The sequence below is a fragment of the Dermacentor silvarum genome, chromosome 4, assembly GCF_013339745.2.
Source record: "Dermacentor silvarum isolate Dsil-2018 chromosome 4, BIME_Dsil_1.4, whole genome shotgun sequence".
Lineage (NCBI taxonomy): Eukaryota > Metazoa > Arthropoda > Arachnida > Ixodida > Ixodidae > Dermacentor > Dermacentor silvarum.
Window position 1 is genome coordinate 162,626,273 of NC_051157.2, and position 23,074 is coordinate 162,649,346.

Here is a 23,074-nt window from a genome sequence, read left to right on the forward strand (position 1 = left end):
GTTCTGTCTTCTTGCGACTGAGTGCCGATAATTTTTTTCGAGCAAATGGGGCACAGCGTGTCGTTTACAAAAAGCAGCTTGGTGTCTGCCACTGCGGATACGGTGGCATAGAGATGTTGTAAATCCGCTTTTCTATTGGATGGCGCACATCAGCACGCAGAAAGAGAATTTAGGTTGGTGGGTCGATTCCTTGTTGGAAAAATGGATATATTCTCTCGCGCAAGCCGTTGCTTTAAAAGTGAATCCAAAGTACAAGTGCCCAAAAATGGTGGTATTAGGTAGTGTGCGCTCTTTCCCGTCTCTTGTTGTTTTCTTCCTGTTTGTTTTGGGCATCGTCTCATTACATTAACATATAGTCACTGTCTCGTTCGACGGAACCACCTAAACATTTTTGCAGTAGGTAGAGTCATCTGCGTTCGGCGTTCTGGGAAGTAGTCCCCTTCTGAAGTGATCAAAAAGCACAGTGCTACTTCATCTTTCTTTTCCTTTTATTAAACGTGCGACATTTAACGGTAGTGCGCGAAGGTGAGTATTACAAGCTTTTGCGCTGTAGTCGTTTTTTGTTGAAAGTTGCACACGTGTCTCCACTCTCGTGCGGCCGAGACGTGGACTCTCAGGGTATGGTCATTTATCGGACAATGCCAGGGCTACTACTTTTGTTTTCACGCCAAAAAACCGTCCCACCCCCCTAGTCGGTCAACTAACAGTCACAACCTTACCACAAACAAGGCAAATTGGCTTTGTGCTTTTGAAAGCGAATAGTGACCGTCTATCAACTCTTTGTCTTTGGATCTTAGCACTTGCTTTCTTTCAAGCCCATGCTGCCCTAGAAAAAAATCGGCAGAATTTGTTTTTCTGGTTACAATAAGCATTCTCAATAGGAAGTTAACATTTTCGACAGTATTCGTCTTCTCCCGCAGTGCGACCTGTGTGGCGGCGTTGTGTAGAGATTCGGGGAAAAAACGGTCGAATACAATATTCAGCAGCTGATAGATGCACTCTCGTTAAATGCTAAGCGCTTTTTGAGTGGCATGACACCATTTACACACCCTTACACACCCGTTGTCATTTTCTTGGCACATGAAAAATTTGTGCTCTTCAAATGAATGTTCAATGGTGTAAGTGCTGCATTGTTTTGCTTCTTTTATTTATGTACTAAGCTTGAAAATGCCGCTAGTCAGACATAATAGAGCACAGAGAAAAGGCCCAACTGCACGCGGCATGGTCTTATCCTTACAATAAATTCGCTAACGAGACAGATCATGAATCCAACTACAAAATGATATGTCGCACCAAAGGAATGTGGGGAAAACCACTAGGACACACTAAGTTCGACAATCTTATTGTTAACAGGTGATTCAAGGGTGACGCAAGGCGACAACTGTTGCATATGACGGCGTGCATACGACTAGACCATCAATAGAACAACATGACTTTAGTGAACCAAGAACCAATATGCAGGCCATGCGGTAAAACTTTATTATAGGAACACATTTTCAGCAGTATTCGTACAACTCAACGCTTGAAGCCTGTGTATATTTGCGGCAGTACGTATATGTTTTATTGCAGCATGGCCCACTTTGGTTATTAGCCTGCGTAACACCGTGACTAAATTTCGCCTCATCGCACGCACATTTAAGCCTTCTTGAAAACAGAACCAGGACAATTCAGTCACTGGAACAGCCTTTCATTTATCTATCACACAGTCCCATATTCGCTTGAGGAGGATTATAGCGGGGAGGATGTATACACGCATTAAAACTTTTTTCAAGGTAACATTATAAGAAGTGATACCCAAACCAAACAAGATCTAAAACAGAGAAACAAAGCACCAGGTGCCGAATTCACAAAGCTTTTCGATCGTAAGTGCTGCACCACGATTGGATGACACCTGCTTCTGCGAACAGTTTTAGCGTGAGAACGTTTTTGTGAATCCGGCCCCAGTATGTAGCATACAGTAGTTACAATGAGCCTAAAAGAAACAGATATTGAAATTAAAGGCGTGTAAAATTGTTATACATTACCAGGAATTTGGGACATCGCCGAACAGCGCCTCTAGCGGCCGCCTCTGAAAACATACGCGTTTTCTATGGGAGAGCGTCGTTTTTTCCAAATAACTAATCATAGAAGCCATCGTTTAAGATATTCCCGTGGAAATAGGCTCTAGGCGCTTAGCCCGAAATATCATGCAAGTGGTACCATTACTTACGGTAGAAAACTCGTTCCAAATTACGGGCGAAGTTTCAATTATGCGAGTCTATTGAAAAGCCAAAATTTTGGAGGCTTTTTGGCCAGTAAAAAGCAATTAGCGAAGAACCTATTGCATTGACTGATATATTCCTGGGGATTTATCAACTTCAATGAATCAGCTTTCAGCTAGTTGCAGGCAGCAGCTCTTGAAATTGCGAAGAAGTCGTTCCAAAATCGCAGTTTTCATAACAAGGTCGCGGAATTTATTATGGTACATATATAAACCTAATTTTCGCCAACAGCAGCCCTTCGAAGCGGTAGCCGAGCATGTTGAGCGACCACAGATCAAGATCACTGATAACCACGATCGTGAGTTCGCAGGTTCAAAGCCAGCTGTGCCGCGCTTCTTCTTATCACTTTGTCGCTGCCTAGTTTGGCAGTTTTCCACCCGCTGGCATATTCCGAAGTGCAGGACATTTGGTTACGGTTCTTGTTTGGTTTCTTTCTACTGTACCAACGTCTTCCTAAAAAAATAGCTGGCTGGTTTCGAGAACGTGCTTCCAAACATCTTTTGCACTTTAGGTATATTGTATTTTGGAGAATAAACCCAGGTAACGTGTTTTGAAAATACATTTCTTTCTTAAGGTGAATATTTACGAAGACATTACTAAGAAATATCTTGCCTTTTCAGCTACGTCTTGAGAAAGGCGTGTTTGTGCAACTCTTGTGCGGCTTGAAACGTACCACAAAAATAAATAGCGTCCAGTGTGTGCAATTAAAAGGCACAGAAGTAGAAAAGTTGGCTGCAGCCCCAGACGTAGTATTTTTACAAAGGAATACAGTTGAAGCAATTTGACTGAGTATATTTGCATTATTTCAAAGCATAATTTTTGCGTATACCTGACCTTCAGTGCAAATGAAGGCTATCCGAATTAATGCACAAGCCTGTTTGCTTAGTACAAACCAGTACCTCGAAACATAAACAATCTACCCTCAATATGCAGCGCACGTGTCCTATCATTTGAGCCATTCCCATATACCTTCGCAAAATTCCAGAAATACTAAAGGTCTTCATATCATTTTACCCTTTTACCACAACTTACGCAGAGGAGTATTGGAAATTATGCGAAAAGACTCTGGGACGTGTTAATGTAGCCTGTCGTGTAAAAATAGAGAACGACTCCAATCACAGACCACACCCTTTTTGAATTATGCCCACAAAGTTGTGCAAGAAGACACTGTTTTCGGCTACAATTACCGAAGTTGCCATATAGCATTCTGCTGTTCTGTTCTTGACTAACTCTATTCCTGAATCAGGTCACAGCACCATGATATAATTACTTGTGCAATTCTTTAGTAATTCTGTGCTAATATTCTCCTACCCTAAATTTAACATGTTTGAATAATTGAAGAAACATGAGAAAGGACCGTGACGGTTTGCAGAAATGTTCCTTTATTAGAATCGTTTATGACCAATATCGTTACGGTCGTTTTGTCATGATCACGCCAGCGTGCACTGAGCATCATTTATCATTTTGTCTACTGCCTATAAATAAAATACAAAAGTGTCGTTCCTTGTGTGTGAGTAGCACAATGGCAGCTGAACCTTTCACATGGTCCTACTAAGCCAAACCTTGCCTTTTCTGCCATGGTGTCACAGGACATGTCAATTTCACACTTCATTTTCGCCCTTTCAGTTTCCTAGAAAGCATAGGGAGGTAAAAAAGACGAACAGGCGAAATTTTGAAGTAGTCCTGAGATTTCAGTAAAATTTCATAGGCAATGTTATTATCCTTTATTTTTTTACAAATTTATTATACCTCATTGGTGATAATAATGACATACTACATAGTAGTTCAGTTCTTACACTTAATACTTCATGTCTGAGATGGCTGTCCTGAAAATTAACCAGGTGTAAGCATTGCATGACGTTGGCTGGAAGGCCATTCATTAAAGAATGTGTGCAGAATAAAGAAAGTATAGGTGTTCAATGGCACAGTCACCTTCAAAAGTTTACGCGGCCGAGATTCTGCGAATAAGTTCATTTTCAACGCAGCTACGCCCACAGCCAGTAAAAGTATGCAAAACTTTTGTTTACTCTAGACCAGTATACGCTGTAAATCCGAATGCCACGATGCGTGCCTCAGGCGTAGAAATATAATATTTTTTCAGCTTGAGGCGTGCGAAAGCTTTGGACGCTGACTATACGTTTTGAAGGCCAGGCTGCTTCTTAGCTTATACGTGATGACAAGCGCCGAGCTCTTGATGATAGAATATTAGAGCGTAGAATTGTAGAACTTGTGCAAGGTCAGGTGACTTCACGACGCAAACCTAGCGATAGAAGCTGAGCATGCTTTTTGTTTAATAATACTGATGATAAATGAATACTCAGAGTAAATTAATGTTACTGCCCGTTTCTGGACAGACTCGAGCGTAGCGCATACGCTCTATATCACTGAAGGTTCCATGCTAATTCCATACAGGGCATTCATATTCGAATTTTGGCCTGTCTTACGCCTACCGAATCTTTAGCAATGAGCAGAGGTAGGCAATTGCTTCTTGGGATGTAGCCGAGGCCATGGTAGATGTGCGCATCCTCTCAGTTGACAGGATGCACATGGACGGCAAAACCTATATACTCGACCGTGTCAGCAAAGCTGTTGTTTTGTTGGAAAGATAGCTCGCAACTAATACATGTGCGCGAAAGCACCACCAAGGGCCCACGCCACCTCTTGTCACTCCTTCCTTTCTGATATCATTCACGAACATTCGAAGCATAATGCCCAAGCGTGACGCCATCTGCGCTTTACTAGAAGACAATGATTCCGATATTCTCGCGCTCACAGAAACCTGGTTGTACCCTGCAATCGCAAATAGCGAGGTTCTTGCCGATAGTAAATGCTACAACATATATCGCAAAGATCGCATCGACAAAATGAGGTGGCGGTTTCCTTCTTGGTGTCAAAAACACGCTCACTTCGTACGTGCTAAATCTGGACTCGACCCTTAAAATCATCTGGGTAGTCTGTGTGACTAAATACGCTAAAATCCTATTCGGGATTTGCTACCGCCCACCGGATTCTAGCAATACCTTTGTACACGAACTTCGTGCTAGTATCACTGATGCCAAAAATCTTTGTCCCGCAGATGTACTTTATCTCCTCGGAGACTTTAATCTGCCGCTAATTGATTGAGCCAATTTATCGTCACCGTGTAGCCTTTCAACAGAATTTATCAACTTAGCCTTAGACCTGTTTCAAGTCATCGATCAGCCGACTCGTGGTGTAAACACGTTAGACTTGTTACTGACGAACGCTCCGGAAACACTTAAGACAGTGTCTTGCCAAAAAGGCTTTAGCGATCATAATTTAATTGAAGTAACATTGGACTTGCCTCTACCATTCACAGGAATATCAAAAAGGTTGTCGCAGTTTCACATGAAAGGCGAAGCATCAATTGCGATAGCCAATTTGTAGAGAGCTATACTGGAGTAATGATATTAGCTTTATCAGCTATATAAACTTGGACATGCAGCAGCATCGGCAACACGCAGAACTGTTGTCGACGCCATCGGCGTTTTGCCCGCGTTCGCTCAAAATGCGTGCGGCGTTGGTGGCTGTTGCCGGAGCCTCTGATATAAATAGGCACTTGGTGCCGCAGCTAAACGTTCCCTCCCCCCCCCCCCCCCTACGGCCTTTCGTGCGCCAGAAGAAGGCGCGTTTGCTCTACAAATATGGTGATTGTAAAGGAGGAAAGAGACGCCTACTTCTGCAGCCCTTAAGGGAGCATGGCACAGAACGCGCGTTTGTTCTCCGCCGTGCGTTCACTCCCCGTGACAGCGCGCGTCCCTCGCGCCCTTTCACTCGCACATACAGCGTTCAGCGGCGCGCGGCGACGATTTCATCTCCATTGACGTCATACGGAACCTCACGGCGACGGCGACGGCGACGCCGACGGCAGAAATCTGCTTTGGAGTGTCCATATAATTGCTATCGCAATAAAAAGAAAATCCGGGACTACAACAAAGCAGACTACAACAAAATTAACGTAGAACTCGAAACATTTTTGAATCTAGTTTTACTACCTTCTTTCGACAATCGCTCTGTAAATGAAAACTGGGCACTTTTCAAAGATAAAATGTCCCAGCTCATTGACGAATGTATCCCAATTATCACAATTTCTAACGATAAATCAAATCCTTGGTTCACCAAATCCCTTCGTAAACATAGAATCAGGAAAAAACGCTTGTACTGTAATGCGAAGCGCGTTGGTGCATCTTCTGCTTGGGAAAAATACAAACAATGCTTGACCATTTACTGTTCTGCAATATGCAATGCCAAAGATAAATATTTCCACAACGATTTGCCTTCCCTTTTGCAAGATAACCCGAAGAAATTCTGGCGCTTCATATCCCCTGACCAAGGCACAAACCAGTTATCATTACTGGATGATAACAAGCTTCCTCTCTCAGATTCCGAGTGCTCGTCTGCATTTAATACGTTTTTCTCATCTGTATTCACTCGGGAAGATCATTCCGACGTGCCATATGTCCCTGAGCACAACTACCAGTACATGCAGCCCATTGAAATCACGGTGGATGGTATCGCACGTCAAATTAGGCAGCTTAAGGCATCTTCGTCAGCCGGTATCGATGATATTAACTTCAAAAATGCTAAAAAATACCGTTTTTATATCGAGCACAATATTATACCACATCTTTCTACAGTCACTATCATCTGGACAACTACCAGACGACTGGAAAATTGCTAAAATAATACCAATTTTTAAATCCGGAAATAATAATTTACCTGAAAGCTACCGTCCGATATCACTCACATGCATCTGCTGCAAACTTCTTGAGCATATAATCGCCTCCCACATCTACAATCACCTGGAGACTAACAAATTCTTCTTTCCAAACCAGCATGGATTCAGGAAGGGCATGTGATGCGAAACGCAGCTACTGGAATTGACCACTGACCTTCATTCCAACATAAACAATGGCCTACAGACCGATTCCATATTTCTTGATTTTGCCAAAGCTTTCGATCGCGTCGCCCATTGCCGCCTTATTTCTAAATTATCTGCCCTTCGATTAGATTCTCTCACTTTATCATGGCTTCGGAATTTCCTTTCACTTCGCAAGCAGTTCACGATTGTTAATAATACTTCCTCTCACTCTTCCTACGTCTTTTCTGGCGTTCCACAGGGCAGCGTTCTAGGCCCGCTTCTTTTCCTGATCTATATAAATGACCTGCCAAATAACATATCATCAAGTATTAGAATCTTTGCTGATGACTGCATGTTATACAGAGCAATAAACAGTCCCGACGACCACCTGATCCTTGAAGACGATCTCAACATTATCTCTATCTGGTGTAGCACCTGGCTCATGACCCTAAATACTAACAAGTGTAACATTATTTCTTTCGGGCGTAAGCGAGACGTTTCCATTTTTTCCTACCACATACAGGGAGACAAGCTTTCGCGGGTATCGTGTTATAAATATCTTGGCGTTTACCTTACACCAGGCCTCTCCTGGTTTGAACACATCACTGCTACGTGCGCGAAAGCCTCAAAATCTTTAGGGTATCTACGACGAAACCTCCGTCATTGCCCCTCAAACGTTCGCAAATTATCCTATCTAACTTTCGTCCGCCCACAACTTGAATATGCCTCATCTGTTTGGTCCCCTTCCGCTCATTATCAAATTAACATGCTTGAAGCAGTTCAGAACAAAGCCACCTGTTACATTTCAAGGAACTATGACAATCATTCAAGTGTGACTCAACTTAAACTTGATCATTCCCTTCAACCATTGGCCATCCGCCGTCAAATATCTCTCCTATGCCTGTTTCACAAGTACGTCTACAGCAATAAAATAGCCTCGTTACACCTTGAACGCCCCCTTTTCACGTCACGCAGGCTACATAATCACCTCAGCTTCACGCGCATCTGTGGCAATACGAACGCTTTTAACACATCCGCACTTCCACAAGCCATCCGCATGTGGAATGATCTTCCCGATCATATCGCCTCTGATAATAACCTTAACACATTTCGCCAGAAGCTTGAGGTACATATTTTCTTTTAAATAGTGCAGTAACATGGTCTCGTCGTTTAAGTTCTTTTGTTTATTTTGCGATGTGTTGCGTTTTCGTTAGTTTTTTTTTTCTTCACTTGCACTCAAATGCTCTTTTAGTGCTTATTTCGGAAACGTATTGTGTTGTGCAGCATATATATTTCTTTCTTCACTTGCGTTGGAAACTTCTTTTCCATTTTGCAATTTACTCTGTTGCGTTGCGTTTTGATTTTCACTTGCATTGTAACCCTGTTCTATACTAGTTTGCGTGTGCTTTCATTGTATTAAGTAAACCCCCCCCCTTACTCAATGCCCTTTGGGCCTGTAAGGTATTTTTAAATAAATAAATAAATAAATAAATAAATAAATAAATAAATAAATAAATTAGTAATGCGGTATATGTGAGTAGGCTGGCTGGGATTATTACATGAAGTACGCCAACGTACCTAGGTTAAGTCACGGTGGAAATTACAGAGCCCTTTATTGTATATATGTTGAAGTCATGTGAGAGTGTCTCTGCTAAAAGGTTATAAGTTTAATAATATCACGACTGAGTAGCCTTCTGTTAAGCTGTTGGTAAAAATACTGTGCACGACGTTCTATTGTGGTTTAAACTGCAACGGTATCAGCGTTTCCAAAAGAAAGCGACTACAAGTCCATCTTTCTCGGGCGTTCATTTAACCTAGGTACCACTGCCTGACTCGTGACCGTTATATTTTATTGCGATAGCAATTATATGGACACTCAAAATCAGATTTCTGCCGTCGGCGTCGCCGTCGCCGTAGCCGTCAACGTCGCCGTCGCCGTGAGGTTCCGTATGACGTCATTTGGAGAAGAAATCGTCGCCGCGCGCCGAACGCTGTATGTGCGAGTGAAAGGGCGCGAGGGGCGCGTCTTTCACGGGGAGTGAACGCACGGCGGAGAACAAACGCGCGTTCTGCGCCATGCTCGCTTAAGGGCTGCAGAAGTAGGCGTCTCTTTTCTCCTTTATGATGATAAGTGGTTCTTGAGGGAAAAGGGAAAGGTTGGCGCTATCTTCTGCAGCCCTTGAGGGAGCACGGCTCAGCGCCAAAAAAAAAAAAAAAAACGCCGATGGCGTCGACAACAGTTCTGCGTGTTGCCGATGCTGCTGCATGTCCAAGTTTATACAGCTGATAAAGCTAATATCATTACTCTCTATAGCTCTCTACAAGTTTGCTATCGCAATTGATGCTTCGCCTTTCAGGTGAAACTGCGACCACTTTTTTAAGTCTGCCCCGATGACGTTAGTTACGTTGCGGAAAAAATAAATACCCTTTCTAAAGAATGAACCATCACAGCTTCCCGACAAAGCGCGGTACGTTGGCGCAAGTCGTCATGTGTGATCACGATAAGAACGACCACCCGTCGTTAAAAATGACTTGTCACTCCCCGGTTTTCTTTTTTTGTCAAGGACGCGACTAACCCGCAGAAGGGTAATCCTGACCTTTTCATGATGCTTGCGACTTTTTTGGTTCCGGACGAGCGCGTTCTTTGTGTTTAATTCAGGCGCCTGGCATCGAAAGGCTTAAGCTCTTAAACAGCGAAAGGCTTTCACAGTCACTTTGGTAGCTCCACGGAAAGCGAGGAAAATCAGTCCACTTTCAGCATAAGCGCTCTGACCCAAGACACATATTTGCGAGAAAGGAGCTTCTATATTACCCATAGCGAGAAATGTATCCACAAATTACACCTCATTATACCGATGTGTTTATGAGCCGTACTCTGATGCCTGTATTCCGTATTATGACAAAAAACATAGTTTGTGCAGTGCCAGTAGCCTAAACGTAAAACAGGAAATTGAAGTCATCACAAAGACTGTCATATATCATAAATTGCAAGAAAAAAAAAACTAAACATGTACTTCATTACACTCGCAATGCAAACTTTGATGCATGTGATTCACTTAAATTTCCTATCTGTTCCGACCCGCCGTGGTTTCTGAGTGGCTATGGTGTTAGGTTGCTGAGCACGAGGTAGCGGGATCGAATCCCGGCCACGGCGGCCGCATTTCGATGGGGTCGAAATGTGAAAACACCCGTGTACTTAGATTTAGGTGCACGGTAAAGAACCCCAAGTGGTCCAAATTATTCCGGAGTCCCTAACTATGGCGTGCCTCATAATCAGATCGTGGTTTTGGCACGTCAAAGCCGATAATTTAATTAAATTTTAAAACCCAGATGTTGCAAATCGTAGTGTTTAAGGGGAAATAAACATGCATTCTTAGCGCGCGCAGAAATTACGCCAGTTTCTAGCGAGGGGCGCTTCGCGCGGTGACGCAGCAGACCCCTTCAAGCATTGACAGTGCAGCATGCTGCCGGCCGAAATATACGGGCGGTGGGGTGAAACTCGGATGCGGCAGGGGCTGCCGTTGCAACGCGAGGATAATTGGATGTGACGGACGTTCGCGCCGAAGATTAAAAAGATTGTTGATATTAAAGCGACAGCTGTGCACTATGACGTAGCCAAACATGGCGGGTTTTATTGGTGGATCATGAACGCTATCACAGAGAAGGTTTACTGCAAAGCGTTATATGGCGGGCAGAGGCCGCGGTGGGGTTTAAAGTGATAGCCCTGTGGCGGCCCATATGCGCGAAAAAATTGTACCTTAAGTATCCTTACGTGATTTGAATGCGAAAGCATTATCACTTCTCTTAGTCATTACCAATAAAGACTTCTTAAGTATTACAACCTGTTTGCGATCCTTCCTTCGCTTTCTTTTCTCTGCGTTCATTAGTCACCCGACCACAACCATTCAGAACTCATTGCCAAGTAGCTACGAGTTGATATGGTGATCCACTTTAATCCACCTAAACCAAATTTAATTCATTGTAGTTTAGTTTACTTCACCTTAATTCACTTGACTTCACCTTAAGTCACCCTACTCTAACTTGTTGTAACTTTAATTCACTTCATTGTAATTCACCTTAATTCACAATAACTACCCATAATTACTACTAATTAACATTGTCATACCATTTACCATCTTCTCTATTACTATACTGATTTCATTCAAGACGCTGATGAAGTCACATTGACTTTTCATACCACTCATTGCGGATGATGCCGGGTTTTCTGCCTCATGGCTCATGTAATGCTTTCGCATTAATGACTACTGTAGACGACAACAGGTCCGTCTGTACGGCGCAGAGTAAACAGCTTTCCCACTTTCATTGCGATTTGCGCAGCCCCGGTGCGCAGCGCCCCGTCATGCTCAGAGTTTCTGCAGATAGTTCTTGCGCGGCGACGAGGGGGAGCGTGTATATTGCTCGAGTGCCCGCGATGGGAGCGAGACCGCTGCTCCGGCCTAAGCGGCCAGATGTGCTTACTGACGCCGTGGTGGGAACGCGCCTTTGCCGATACGGAAGACACAAGAGCTGAAGCAAGTGGTATACCGGCGTTGTTTCCGCCATTTTATCTGTTCTGTGCCGAGTAGAACGACTTATATCACTTGTCACGGCGTGACGACGCTCGGCCAACGGCGGTGCTGGTGGCGCGAGGAAAAGAGAGGCCCTGCGTATACAGGGGCACTATCCCTCACCAGTACGCTTCTGGGCTTGTGGCCCAAGCCCAGTGTCCACTAAAGTTTGCTTAAGAGATTTAATAGTGGAGAAGTGGTTTATGGTAAATGAAAAAACAATAATCACGATAAGTAAGCCAGATAATGTTGATTCCACTGTCAATCTGCATCAAATCGGCAAATTTAACACATGAAAACTTTTATTGCGATAGCAATTATATGGACACTCAAAAGCAGATTTCTGCCGTCGGCGTCGCCGTCGCCGTCACCGTCGCCGTCGCCGTGAGGTTCCGTATGACGTCAATGAAGATGAAATCGTCGCCGCGCGCCGAACGCTGTATGTGCGAGTGAAAGGGCGCGAGGGGCGTGCGCTTTCACGGGGAGTGAACGCACGGCCGAGAACAAACGCGCGTTCTGCGCCGTGCTCGCTTAAGGGCTGCAGAAGTAAGCGTCTCTTTCCTCCTTTACAATCACCATATATGTAGAGCAAACGCGCCTTCTTCCGAAGCGCGAGAGGCCGTGGGGGAGGGGGAGGGGGAGGGAAGGGAGGCGACGTTTAGCTGCGGCACCAAGTTCCTATTTATATCAGAGGCTCCGGCAACAGTCACCAACGCCGCACGCATTTTGAGCGAACGCGGGCAAAACGCCGACGGCGTCGACAATAGTTCTGCGTGTTGCCGGTGCTGCTGCATGTCCAAGTTTATACAGCTGATAAAGCTAATATCATTACTCCGTATGGCTCTCTTCAAATTTGCTATCGCAATTGATGCTTCGCCTTTCAGGTGAAACTGCGACAACTTTTTATATAATCGCAATGGAATATTCGCATCAATTATGCTAAAACACTGCGTTGGATCTCACGTGAAGCTTTCATTGTTGTTGTACTTCCTCTATAATAATTATTTAATGATAACGTAATAGTAGTAGCAGTAGGGGTAGTAGTAGCAGTAGTAGGACTGATGGGACGTCAGACCCCCCCCCCCCCCCCCCCGAAATTATTTCGTGCTGGCATGCACCACCGACCAAAACAACCACCGGCGCCGGCAATAATTGTGGATTTTGTCCACAATGTCTTTTTCACACTCCAAAACACATTTCGGCACGCATATTGCGAACTCGGGCTGGATTTCGTCGCAACGCCCTTGGCACCTGGACTCGCATAACGCAAGGAGCCCCATCCAAGCACAAACTTTCAAGGGTTTTTCGATAGCGAGCGGGCGCGTTGCGTCATCTCGCAGCGGCCGCGGAATCTACGGAGAGCATGGGTTATAATTGCGAAACATTATGGGTATAAAAAGTTCTTATAAACTTATGACGCGAAAGGTGCACTGACATTTCGAAAGGCGTGCTTTAGATTTTCAATTCTGGAACTTTATGGGTTTAATGTTCTTATAAACTTGAGCTAACATGCGCGCACTGGAGCCCTCGTGTACAGGCCGTTTCAGAAATGGAAGCCCGCGCTCGCAATCTTCCACACACACGAAAATACTAAATATCACCGTGACTGTGCGCTAGCAGCTGATAATTTTCTCCAAACATTTTCAGGAAGGGCGCCCGATGTGATCAATCAGCTGGACCAGGGCAGGCCAAGTAAAATAACAGAAAACGGAAGAAAGTTAACGGCCTATTTTTCAGGCGGTTCTTTTTTGCGGACGACAAGGTCTGGCTCTCCGTGGCCATAGGGACAGTGGTCCTATGGATTTGAGCAAATCCCCTCTGAAAATATCGGTATTTTCAGAGCGCTTCTTCATTTGCGAGCTGATTGTGGAGATACATATCTGAAGAACCATTTGGATGTTGCCCCAGTAATACCTCGCATTTGAGCCCAGATGTACACAACCAAATTATAGAAATTTGTGGTGAATTATCAAAGAAAGCCTAGATGCAAAAGTAAATGGTGCAGGCCGCTTCTCCATATTTGCAGACGAAACGACGGATATTTCCGGTATCCAACAGTTTACTGTTTGTGCAAGGTACCTAAACAAGGATGCCAACGACATCGAAGGAGTACTTTTAGGTTTTAGCACCTGAATAGATGCCCTCTCTCATTGCGACTGCAGGTTCTATGTAAATGTGTAGAAACAGCTTCAGATTCTAGCCACCGTTCCAGTGACCACTTCAAGCGCAGATAGTATATTTTTAACATGAGATTAGAAAAATTACTTGCGCTCTACAATGTCCGAGGAACACATGGTTAGGCAGGCAAAGTAAAATAAGACAAAACAGAAGAAAGTTAACGGCCTATTTTTGAGGCGGTTCTTTTTTGCGAACAACAAGGTCTGGCTCGACAAGGATGCCGACGTCCACAGAGACGTTGGCATCAACGTGTCCGAAGTCATTGACCGCTTCACTAAACTTCCCCGCCGAGTGAAATTTGTCCTTTAGATAGGGAAGCGGCAAAAATCAATGCAAAAAACAGTTCTGTTCCTTCAGGTCCATAAACGCGTAATTATGAAAACGTATGACTGTTCATTAGTTTCTAAACCCGCAGAAATTATCGCCGTTTATTCAAACAGGTAGGATCATGATCAAAGCTATCGTGTGAAAACCAAAATTACGAGGACATCAATAATCAATTTTTACCGACCTTGTTTATTGAAAGCCCGGCCCTCGCGGCGTTTCCCAACAAACACACTCGAATATTGGCTAGTTTAACTTGCCGCATCATCTGTGGCTTTCGTTTGGTCTTTTCTTTCCTTTTTAGCTACCCGCTTTTACTTCTTTTTTTAACCGAAGCAACACCCTTCCTTAATTTTGGGTGCAGAAAGTTTGTCGCCGCTCAGCAGGCAGTTAAATTGCACATTTTCGTACTGATTTCTGCGTTATTCCTCTATTATCTACCCATATGGTGCTGTCGCGACCGCCGCATGGCCCAAGTACATATCACGAGTTACTTTCAGACATAGCGCAAAAAAGTACACACAACACACACGAAGACACCACAGACGCGGACGAGCGCTACTACCAACCGTTTACTTCGGTCAACAAACCCTCCGATTTATAAGGTGGACCACGTACACCAGTGTCACGGCCCTTTCCCATTCGAGGTGATAAAAAGAAATCTAAAAAAGTTAACAGTACTATGTCCCTCAGGCAACAGAGTTCAAATAGTTCAGTTCGGCGCTGTTAAAAAGAATTGACGCTTCGCTTATACAAATATCTGAGTTCTTGTGGATGTAGAATGCTTCTAGAGCCACTCTAGCCGTGTAGTTTGTTGATTTGCCTAAGATAGTGGTCTCATAAAATCGTGCCTCGCAACCACACGTAATGATGTGGGCAACCAAATGTGCATACTTGTCCTTTTGTAGCGTTAGCTACACTGGCCTAGCCAAGCACGTTTCGCGCGACACATCAAGAGCCGTGCTGCGCATGCGCAAGGATCAGTGATGTCACACGGCTTGCGCACCGGAGCCACCGGAGCCGGCACCTCTCGCGCACTCCGCCGCCGCCGCGCGCGACTCACCGCCGCCGGTCTGCGCATTCCAGAGGAGTGACGTCGTAGCCGTGGTAGACGCACTGGCGCCGGCGCGCGCTCGCTGTGCAGTCGCCGTCTGACACTGCGCTGGAGCCGCTGCGCTTCTGACTGGCGTTTGCCAGTGTGGTATAGCCATGGAGGAGAGCGCACATGCTGCTCAACAGCGCAGAAGAACGGAGAAGCTTGACTCATAAGAATAATCTTATCTTAAGAATAAGCTTAAGAATAAGCTAAGAATAATCAGCTGAACCTTTGCTAACGCTACGTATATCCTGGCATAGCCGAGCTAAGCCACTGCTTTTTTTTCTTAACTTTTAGCGCATGCTCCCTGAGCCGGTCGTTTATGCACCGTTCGGTTTGGCCGATGTACACCTTCCCGCACAACAAGGGGACGGAGTATACCACTCCTGTCGCACACCCCACGAAGCCGCTATCTTGGCTTGTTTGACAACCTTCTTTCCTGTCACCGCAAATTCGAGGGCAGAGCCTGGATAGCTTATTTGGAGCCGTGAAGACCACAAGAATACGATGCCTGTTCGCGACCTTCTTCAGGTTGTGCGAGACCTGATGCATATAAGGCATGGCTACGGGTCTCGCCATCCATCGCTGGGTCTCAGCCCTTTCCGCTCCAGCTCTGTTCTTTACCCTCTGCAGGATAGACTCGGCCACCGCAACAAGCAATTCAAGGAATCCCGCTGCTAAAAGGCGACCAATCTTAATGTGAAAGCTATGCTGCATTGAATGCGGGTATATGACTTACGGAGCGCAGCATCCAGACATTGTAATGCGATGCCCCTTTTTACTATTTTAGAGTGGACAGAGTCAAAAGGCAGGGGATACTTCTTAACCCGTGGGAGGTACTCTCAGCAAACATGGCCTATACTAAATTTTAGCCTGAGATCCAGGAATTGTAACCCCTCAGTTCCAAGCAATTCATGAGTGAAACTCAAACCCTGCCCAGCTTGAATAAAAACATCTAAAACACTCCCAAGGGCAATGAAACCGTCCTCTTTCTTTAAAAGAACTGAAAAGTCATCGACGTACCGAAGCACTTTGATTACCTTCCCCCATTAAAAGCCAAATCAAGCGCACTGTCAATATCAGCTAAAAATATGTCGCATAGAATGGGAGCCACGCAAGACCTAATACACATTCCTCTACGTTGCAGAAAAGGCGGATCGTTAAAAACAATAAATGTTACACTAAGATAAAATTCTAAAAGCGTTAAATTATGAACCGACAAGCAAGCGAAGTTTTGGAAATCGCATTCGCCACTCTGTTCAATGCACTTCCCAAATGCAACTAAAAGCTTATCTTGAGGTACTGAATAAAACAAGTCCTCAACGTCGACAGACAAGCCATAATCTATACTCTCGTTGGGATTCACATATTCAGTGACTTCTTCAGATTTCCTCACGCGGAAAGGATCAACAACCGTGAGTATCTTAAGGCTCTTCAGCAAAAACTGACTAACATTCTTTTGCCAAGCCCCCCCTTCGCTCACAATGGTTCTGAAAGGGACATCTACCTTATGTGTTTTTGCAGAAAATAAAACCTTCAGACTGTTCCCCTTACTATTTTTAATAGCACTAGCAAGATCATTCAATTCCAAGTCCTTAAAAAATTTGATGAACTTAGTCTTAACCCTCACTGCACTTTTCTAAACAGCCACAAAGTTCTTGTCCACTGCCGCTTGGGCTTTTTAGTTGAACATGCCTTTCGGCTTCACAACAAATCCACCTTCCTTGTCAGCTTCTAGGAGAACCAAACTGTTCTGCCAAACTGAAAGTAACTATGTTAGACCAACTAGCCCAACAGGCGGTCCTTCTGGAACATATCACGATTTCTGCGATCATAGTTTTGTTCTTGCCTGGATTGTCTGTCTTTCTATGCGTAAAGCTACTACTATGTGTGACTGTGCAATATGTCTATTTGTCTTGTTTGACGCATTACATACAGTGACGTTTGCTTAAATACGTGGATTTATTGAATACATATACATATATTTAAACATCTTGTAGCGAGGCTTTGTGTATACAAACAGTGCATTTTGTTACAAGTGACACTTTTGTGCCCTTTATCAACTTGTATCTTCGCACTTGTATATTCATTCTATTTTTGCATTTCTAATCTACATCTTGCAGAACTCCTGCTTCTTATATGTACTCACTGCTGCGACTATATTATCGGTGTAATTACAATACACGACCGGTAACAACTGCTCACGCGCAATCTATTGCAACGAAGGACAGCGTCATTGAGGTTTTTCCCTGGCCGTTGCTTATGTATAGTCACGAGCAAAAGTTTGTGGACCAAACGTATGGTATGATGGTATGATAAAGCTTTATTACGGTCCCTCGGAACGCGCGTCAGCACGTAGCGGGCCGGTCCCACGTCGGTACAGAAAGGCCGAGCCTCTCTGCTGCCAAGATTTTATTTTTTTTTCCTTCGCAGCCTGGGCATTCCGGCTGAAATCAAGAGCGCAAGCCTACGTGCGCGTGATGTACCAATACATCGTATTAAGCCAATTCGGGGCCGTGCAGCTGCGCTTGGATATATTTAAATTTTTTGCTGATGCCATGGTCTCCAAACTTCTGCTCGCGACTGTACAAAAAAGTAAACAAGGTTCTTTAATGACAAAGATTTATCAAAAAATTTGTGTTCAACTTGTTCTTTTCATGGCCTTTACGTTTTTCGCACCAGCTGTATGCACTGCTTTGCTGGTTTGGAACTGATATTCTATGATATTCTGATGTTCTAAAGTTCGCGTGATATTTTCTTTACTAATTAAATAGACAAAAAAACGCGGAAGCATTGATATCAGTTATTTCTGCCACAATTTTCGGGACATACGAATATATCTTTTTATGAAAGAATACATATTTTAGTTGACAGTGGGTAGCACTCAGTAGTTTATTTGCAGCCTCTAATATACAATGACATTGGCAATGGAAATGCACTTATTATTGATGTATTTGATCCCTCGACCAATTCTATTAGAAGGAGGCCGCGCTGCAACGTGAGCTCCCGCTCTCCGAACAAAATTTCTGGCTATGCCACTGTGCAGTGAAGCAGGTCTTCGAACACTGACCAGTTACAGATGATTTTCTGCATTTACACCCGTCGCTTACCAAGAGCTTAGAAAAGGTGTTCGGCTGAAATGTAGCAAATTTTCTTTACAAAGCTACTAATTTACTTTGTTCACAGGAACCTCCCTGAGAAAACTGACGTCAATTCGAGCTTTTGTTGACGTGATTTTACTCTTTGCGGTGTCGGCCATTTTCGTTATGGCGCGGTTTCGCCAAGGTCACTGCCAATAGCACCGAAAATATAGCCATGCACCTAAGGCTTTCGCCTTCGAAAAACAGAAATTCCGTGGCAGTGAACATAACTCGATCAGGCACCTGCACGCAAATGCGCAAATGGACTCTTAAACTGAGGCCAACCGAGATTAAGGGTGTCAATCATGCGACTGCATATCCTGAAACATGCGCCCATCGCGACCATTTAGCAAGCTTACATTATTATTTTAGAATCAGGGGCGCGATCTTGTACGCGTTCCAAAATGGAACGGAGGCGTTCCGTTCCATCAAGCCGCACACGATTGGTCAATTTGAACGTCGCGGTTGAAATTGACCAATTGTGTGCGGCTCGATGGAACGGAACGCCTCCGTTCCATTTTGGAACGCGTACAAGATCGCGCCGCAGCTTTCGAGAAATGAAGCGACAAAAGGGCATTTTTGCTTTTTTGATTCGATCGGACAAAAAGTTGGACGAGGAAAAGATGGACGGAAGGGGGGGGGGGGGCGGAGGCCGCTCTTTCAAGGTTCTGCACCCGCTTTCTCGAAGCGGGGCTGAGCCTCTAAACGACTATCAATAGCAGCACAAATTCTGATTCGCAGTAGACTAGCTGGCTGCTCGTCTTATACGCGCGGCGGTTATCAGATCAGTTATTCCTGATTCGCGCTCGTCCATGCTCGACAGTGAAAGCTGTTGGCGTGGTCTTTTTTTTTCTTTTTCTTTTATTGTTAAAACGTGTATTCTGTTATCGTCCAGTACACTACGTGCGTCATCGCGCGAATTTCGAATCTTAAAGGTCCGTACGCCACGTGGTGTAAAAGCTGTGAACTAAAGGCGATGTCCGGAATTGCTGGGGTTGTGTTGTTTACACCCGATACCAAGTGCACGGTGAGCCAGCGACGGACCTTCCTCGCGAAGTTAGTTCTACCGGGCTGATCAACGTGGTGCTGCAAGAAGCTGCAATCAGCCGCCAAGCCTTGGTGCAAACAGGATCGGTGACAGTGAACCTACAGCTCCAGACAATGAGCGAACTCGTTCTGGAACCCATACGCCGCGGCACCCTCAAAGCGGAAACTCCCGCCCAGAAGATGAGCCTGGTCTTGACTGTTATAGAAGAACTGCAAAGGCAAACGATGAAACAAAGTGAAATGATGAGAACTTTTGTCCAAACACTTCATCAAGAGAAATCAGCACGATATATTGTAGAGCTGGATGTTTTTGACGGGGACTCGCAAAGTGTGCACTACTGGCTGTGGTTTTTCGAGTACGCCTGTGACAAGAATATGTGGACACCAATATTTTGAATATGCGCCGTTATTTGAGAGCTATCGCCCGAAAATGGTATGATGTGCACCTAATGCATCATGAACCAACATGTTGGGAACTGTGGAAAAGCAACTTTTTAGCTGCTTTCCAAGGCAACGCGGTAGAAAAATGGGATGTTGCACTACGGTTCAGATATACATGTGGCTCTCTGCTTGAGTACTGTATTGAGAAGCGTCACCTATTGTATTCTGCAGAATCGAAGCTAGCGTCTCGTGCAGTTGTAGCTTTGGTAACGCAAGGGTTGTGTATCGAAATCCGTAGTGAAGTCCAGCAGAAAGGTCCAAGAACATTTGATGACCTTCTGAACTTTCTACATACTACAGTGTCAACAGTTCCATTGAGAAGACAACCAGGCGGTATACAGAACAACTTCATTCTCATAACCTGAGTGAACATCTGGAGTCGTGGCCGTCATCCGAATGTGAAGAAAGCTTCACAAGCAAACACCTGCGAAGCATCGATCAGGACTGTGATGATGGTGGAGGACCAGTTACTGTAGCTCACGACAGACTATTTCCATATAAACAGACTGCCGTGGATCAAAAGCTCGAGAAAAAGAGCTACAGTGAGACCGTGTATTTGGTGTCGTCAAGCTTACTGTATGCTCCCATTAAGGTAGATGACATTGAAGTGAAGGCCCTTGTTGACAGTGGGGCTTCTGTCTCAATTATCAACAAGAGTCAAGTGGACGCCGGTCATTTGCATGCTGGTAGAACGTTGCGTGTCCAAGCCTACGATGGGTCAGTGACCATGCATAGCGAATGGATAACCCTGGCTATTGAATTCCAAGGATTACCAGTGACGTATTGGCAATTCCCAATGTCGCCTATGATTTTCTTTTGTCCCGCCCAGACATGAAGAAACTTAGGATAAACCTCTATTGGGACGACAAAGTAATGGCCGAAGACAACATAAAAACAGAAGATCCTGGTGAAGAACCTAGCGTATCAACGCTGATTTTCAACGAGGAAGACATCAAGACTAAGTACCCAGAGCTTATATGCATGGGCAGCTATCCTCCAGCGATGAAATCACATGTCGTTCCTTTTGAGCTCGCAGATAAAACAGTGGTTCGTAGAGCCCCCTATAATATGTCCAGAGATAAAAAGGTGTGGCTGAAAAAGGGATTGCAAGAAATGTTGCACGCAGGTATCATCCGGCCTTCTGATACCCGTCTCACTGCGATTATGTCTTTTATATAACCGTTCTAGTTTGGAACGCTACAATATATATATATATATATATATATATATATATGCATCCTCTAATTTGGTACCAATAGGCTTGCGCCTAAAGCTAAATCCGGCAATGACACCATTAGATCGGGATGAGCAGACACAGTGGGACAAAACACTTCATGAAGCGCTTAATCTCATGAAAATCATTATTGACCACAGCGATCGCAAATCTCATGAACTTGAACAAGCTGAACACTCACTAAAATGCCAATCAGATCTCAGAGAAATAGCAGGCAACGACCTAGTTGAGTATGAAAATAAGGAAATAAGGGAGACAAAAGAGCGTAAGCATCGGAAGTTAGAGCGGGATGGCGCACCTCAGACGATTTCCGTGAGCGCGAATGTCCCTGCGACCATCACAAGTATTAACAATGGCGTAGAAAAAACGGTAGCTAACGTTTCATGTGCCCGGTTACCGGCCTCCAAAATTAGTGTTCTTGCTAAATGCCTTACATTCTGTCCGGCAAGCGTTAAATTTAATGAGTTTGAATTTTATCAGGATTTCGATAATTTTGCCAGAAATCTTCGCTTGCGGGAATATTTTCATGATAAACAGCATTCCCCGGTACCTCAAGAACAAATTGGTCGCCACCAGATCAGAGGGACAGATATTTGGAAATGTATATATCCGTCGTCCAAAAAGATATCATGACGGCATGCTCAAAAGTGAAACCCTTTCGAGAAAACTTGTCGTACGAAGAGCAGAAATCATTGGAGTCGCTGAGCCGTCGATCAGATGTGGTAATTCAACCTGCGGATAAAGGTGGCGCAATAGTAATATTCTTTATTCTTTATTCAGACATATCCCCGCTTAGATATTGGATAAGGTCGACTACCTGAAACAAGGATATCGACAATTAGAAAATAAGGACTTCTATACGGAACTCACAGAGGACCCAACTAAATTGTTTGAATCAGAAATATGCCGCGAATTAAATTCACTGCACAAGGAGGAGAAAAATATCTAGAGATATGCTTAAAGCAATGCTGCCGATTCAGCCAGCCCCCTGGTCGTTTTTATTTGCTACCCAAAATCCACAAAACTAACCACCCCGGTCGCCCTATTGTATCAAGCAACGGCACGGTAACCGAAAGAATTTCAAGTGCCTTGGACTTAATAATTAAGGACATAGTTCCGACCATTCCATCTTACATTCGGAACACCAACCAATTTCTTCGCACAATAACTTGACTCGAGATCCCAAAAAGAAAGCTTCCTGGTGACAATGAATGTAGTATCCCTATACACAAACATACCACAAGCAGATCGCATTGACGCAACAGTCAACGCTTACATGAAGGCAAACACGCCTGTAAGTCTAGACGAGGACACGCTGTCAACGCTACTGCGGCTAGTACTAGGATACAATAACTTTGAATTTGATGACAAAACACTTCCTCCAGATAAGCGGAACAGCAATGGGCACGAAGATGGCTCCTAATTATGCGAATATTTTTATGACATCCCTTGAAGAACCTTTTCTTGCGGCCAGACCTTTGAAGCCGCACATCTACAAAAGGTTCTTAGACGACATATTCTTTATTTGGCACCGCGACGAAGAAAGTCTCCTTAAATTTGTAGCAGATTTTAATTCAGTTCGTCCGTCAATCTTTTTCACTTACAGCTATTCTAAATCAGCTGTAAACTTTCTTGATGTGACGGTACAAATTAAAGATGATCGCATATTCACAAGTTTATATAAAAAGCCAACAGACCGCCACGAATATCTTCATTTCAAAAGTAGCCATCCACAACATTGCAAGAAAGCCATCCCGTATTCACAGGCCCACCGATACCGCCGCATCAGCTCTGACGAGAAAGACTTCCAATGTCACGCAAAGGAACTCAGAACGGCCCTGGTGGCGAAGCACTACCCGGAACGTATTGTCGATGATGCTATAAGCCGAGCCTTAGACAGAGATGA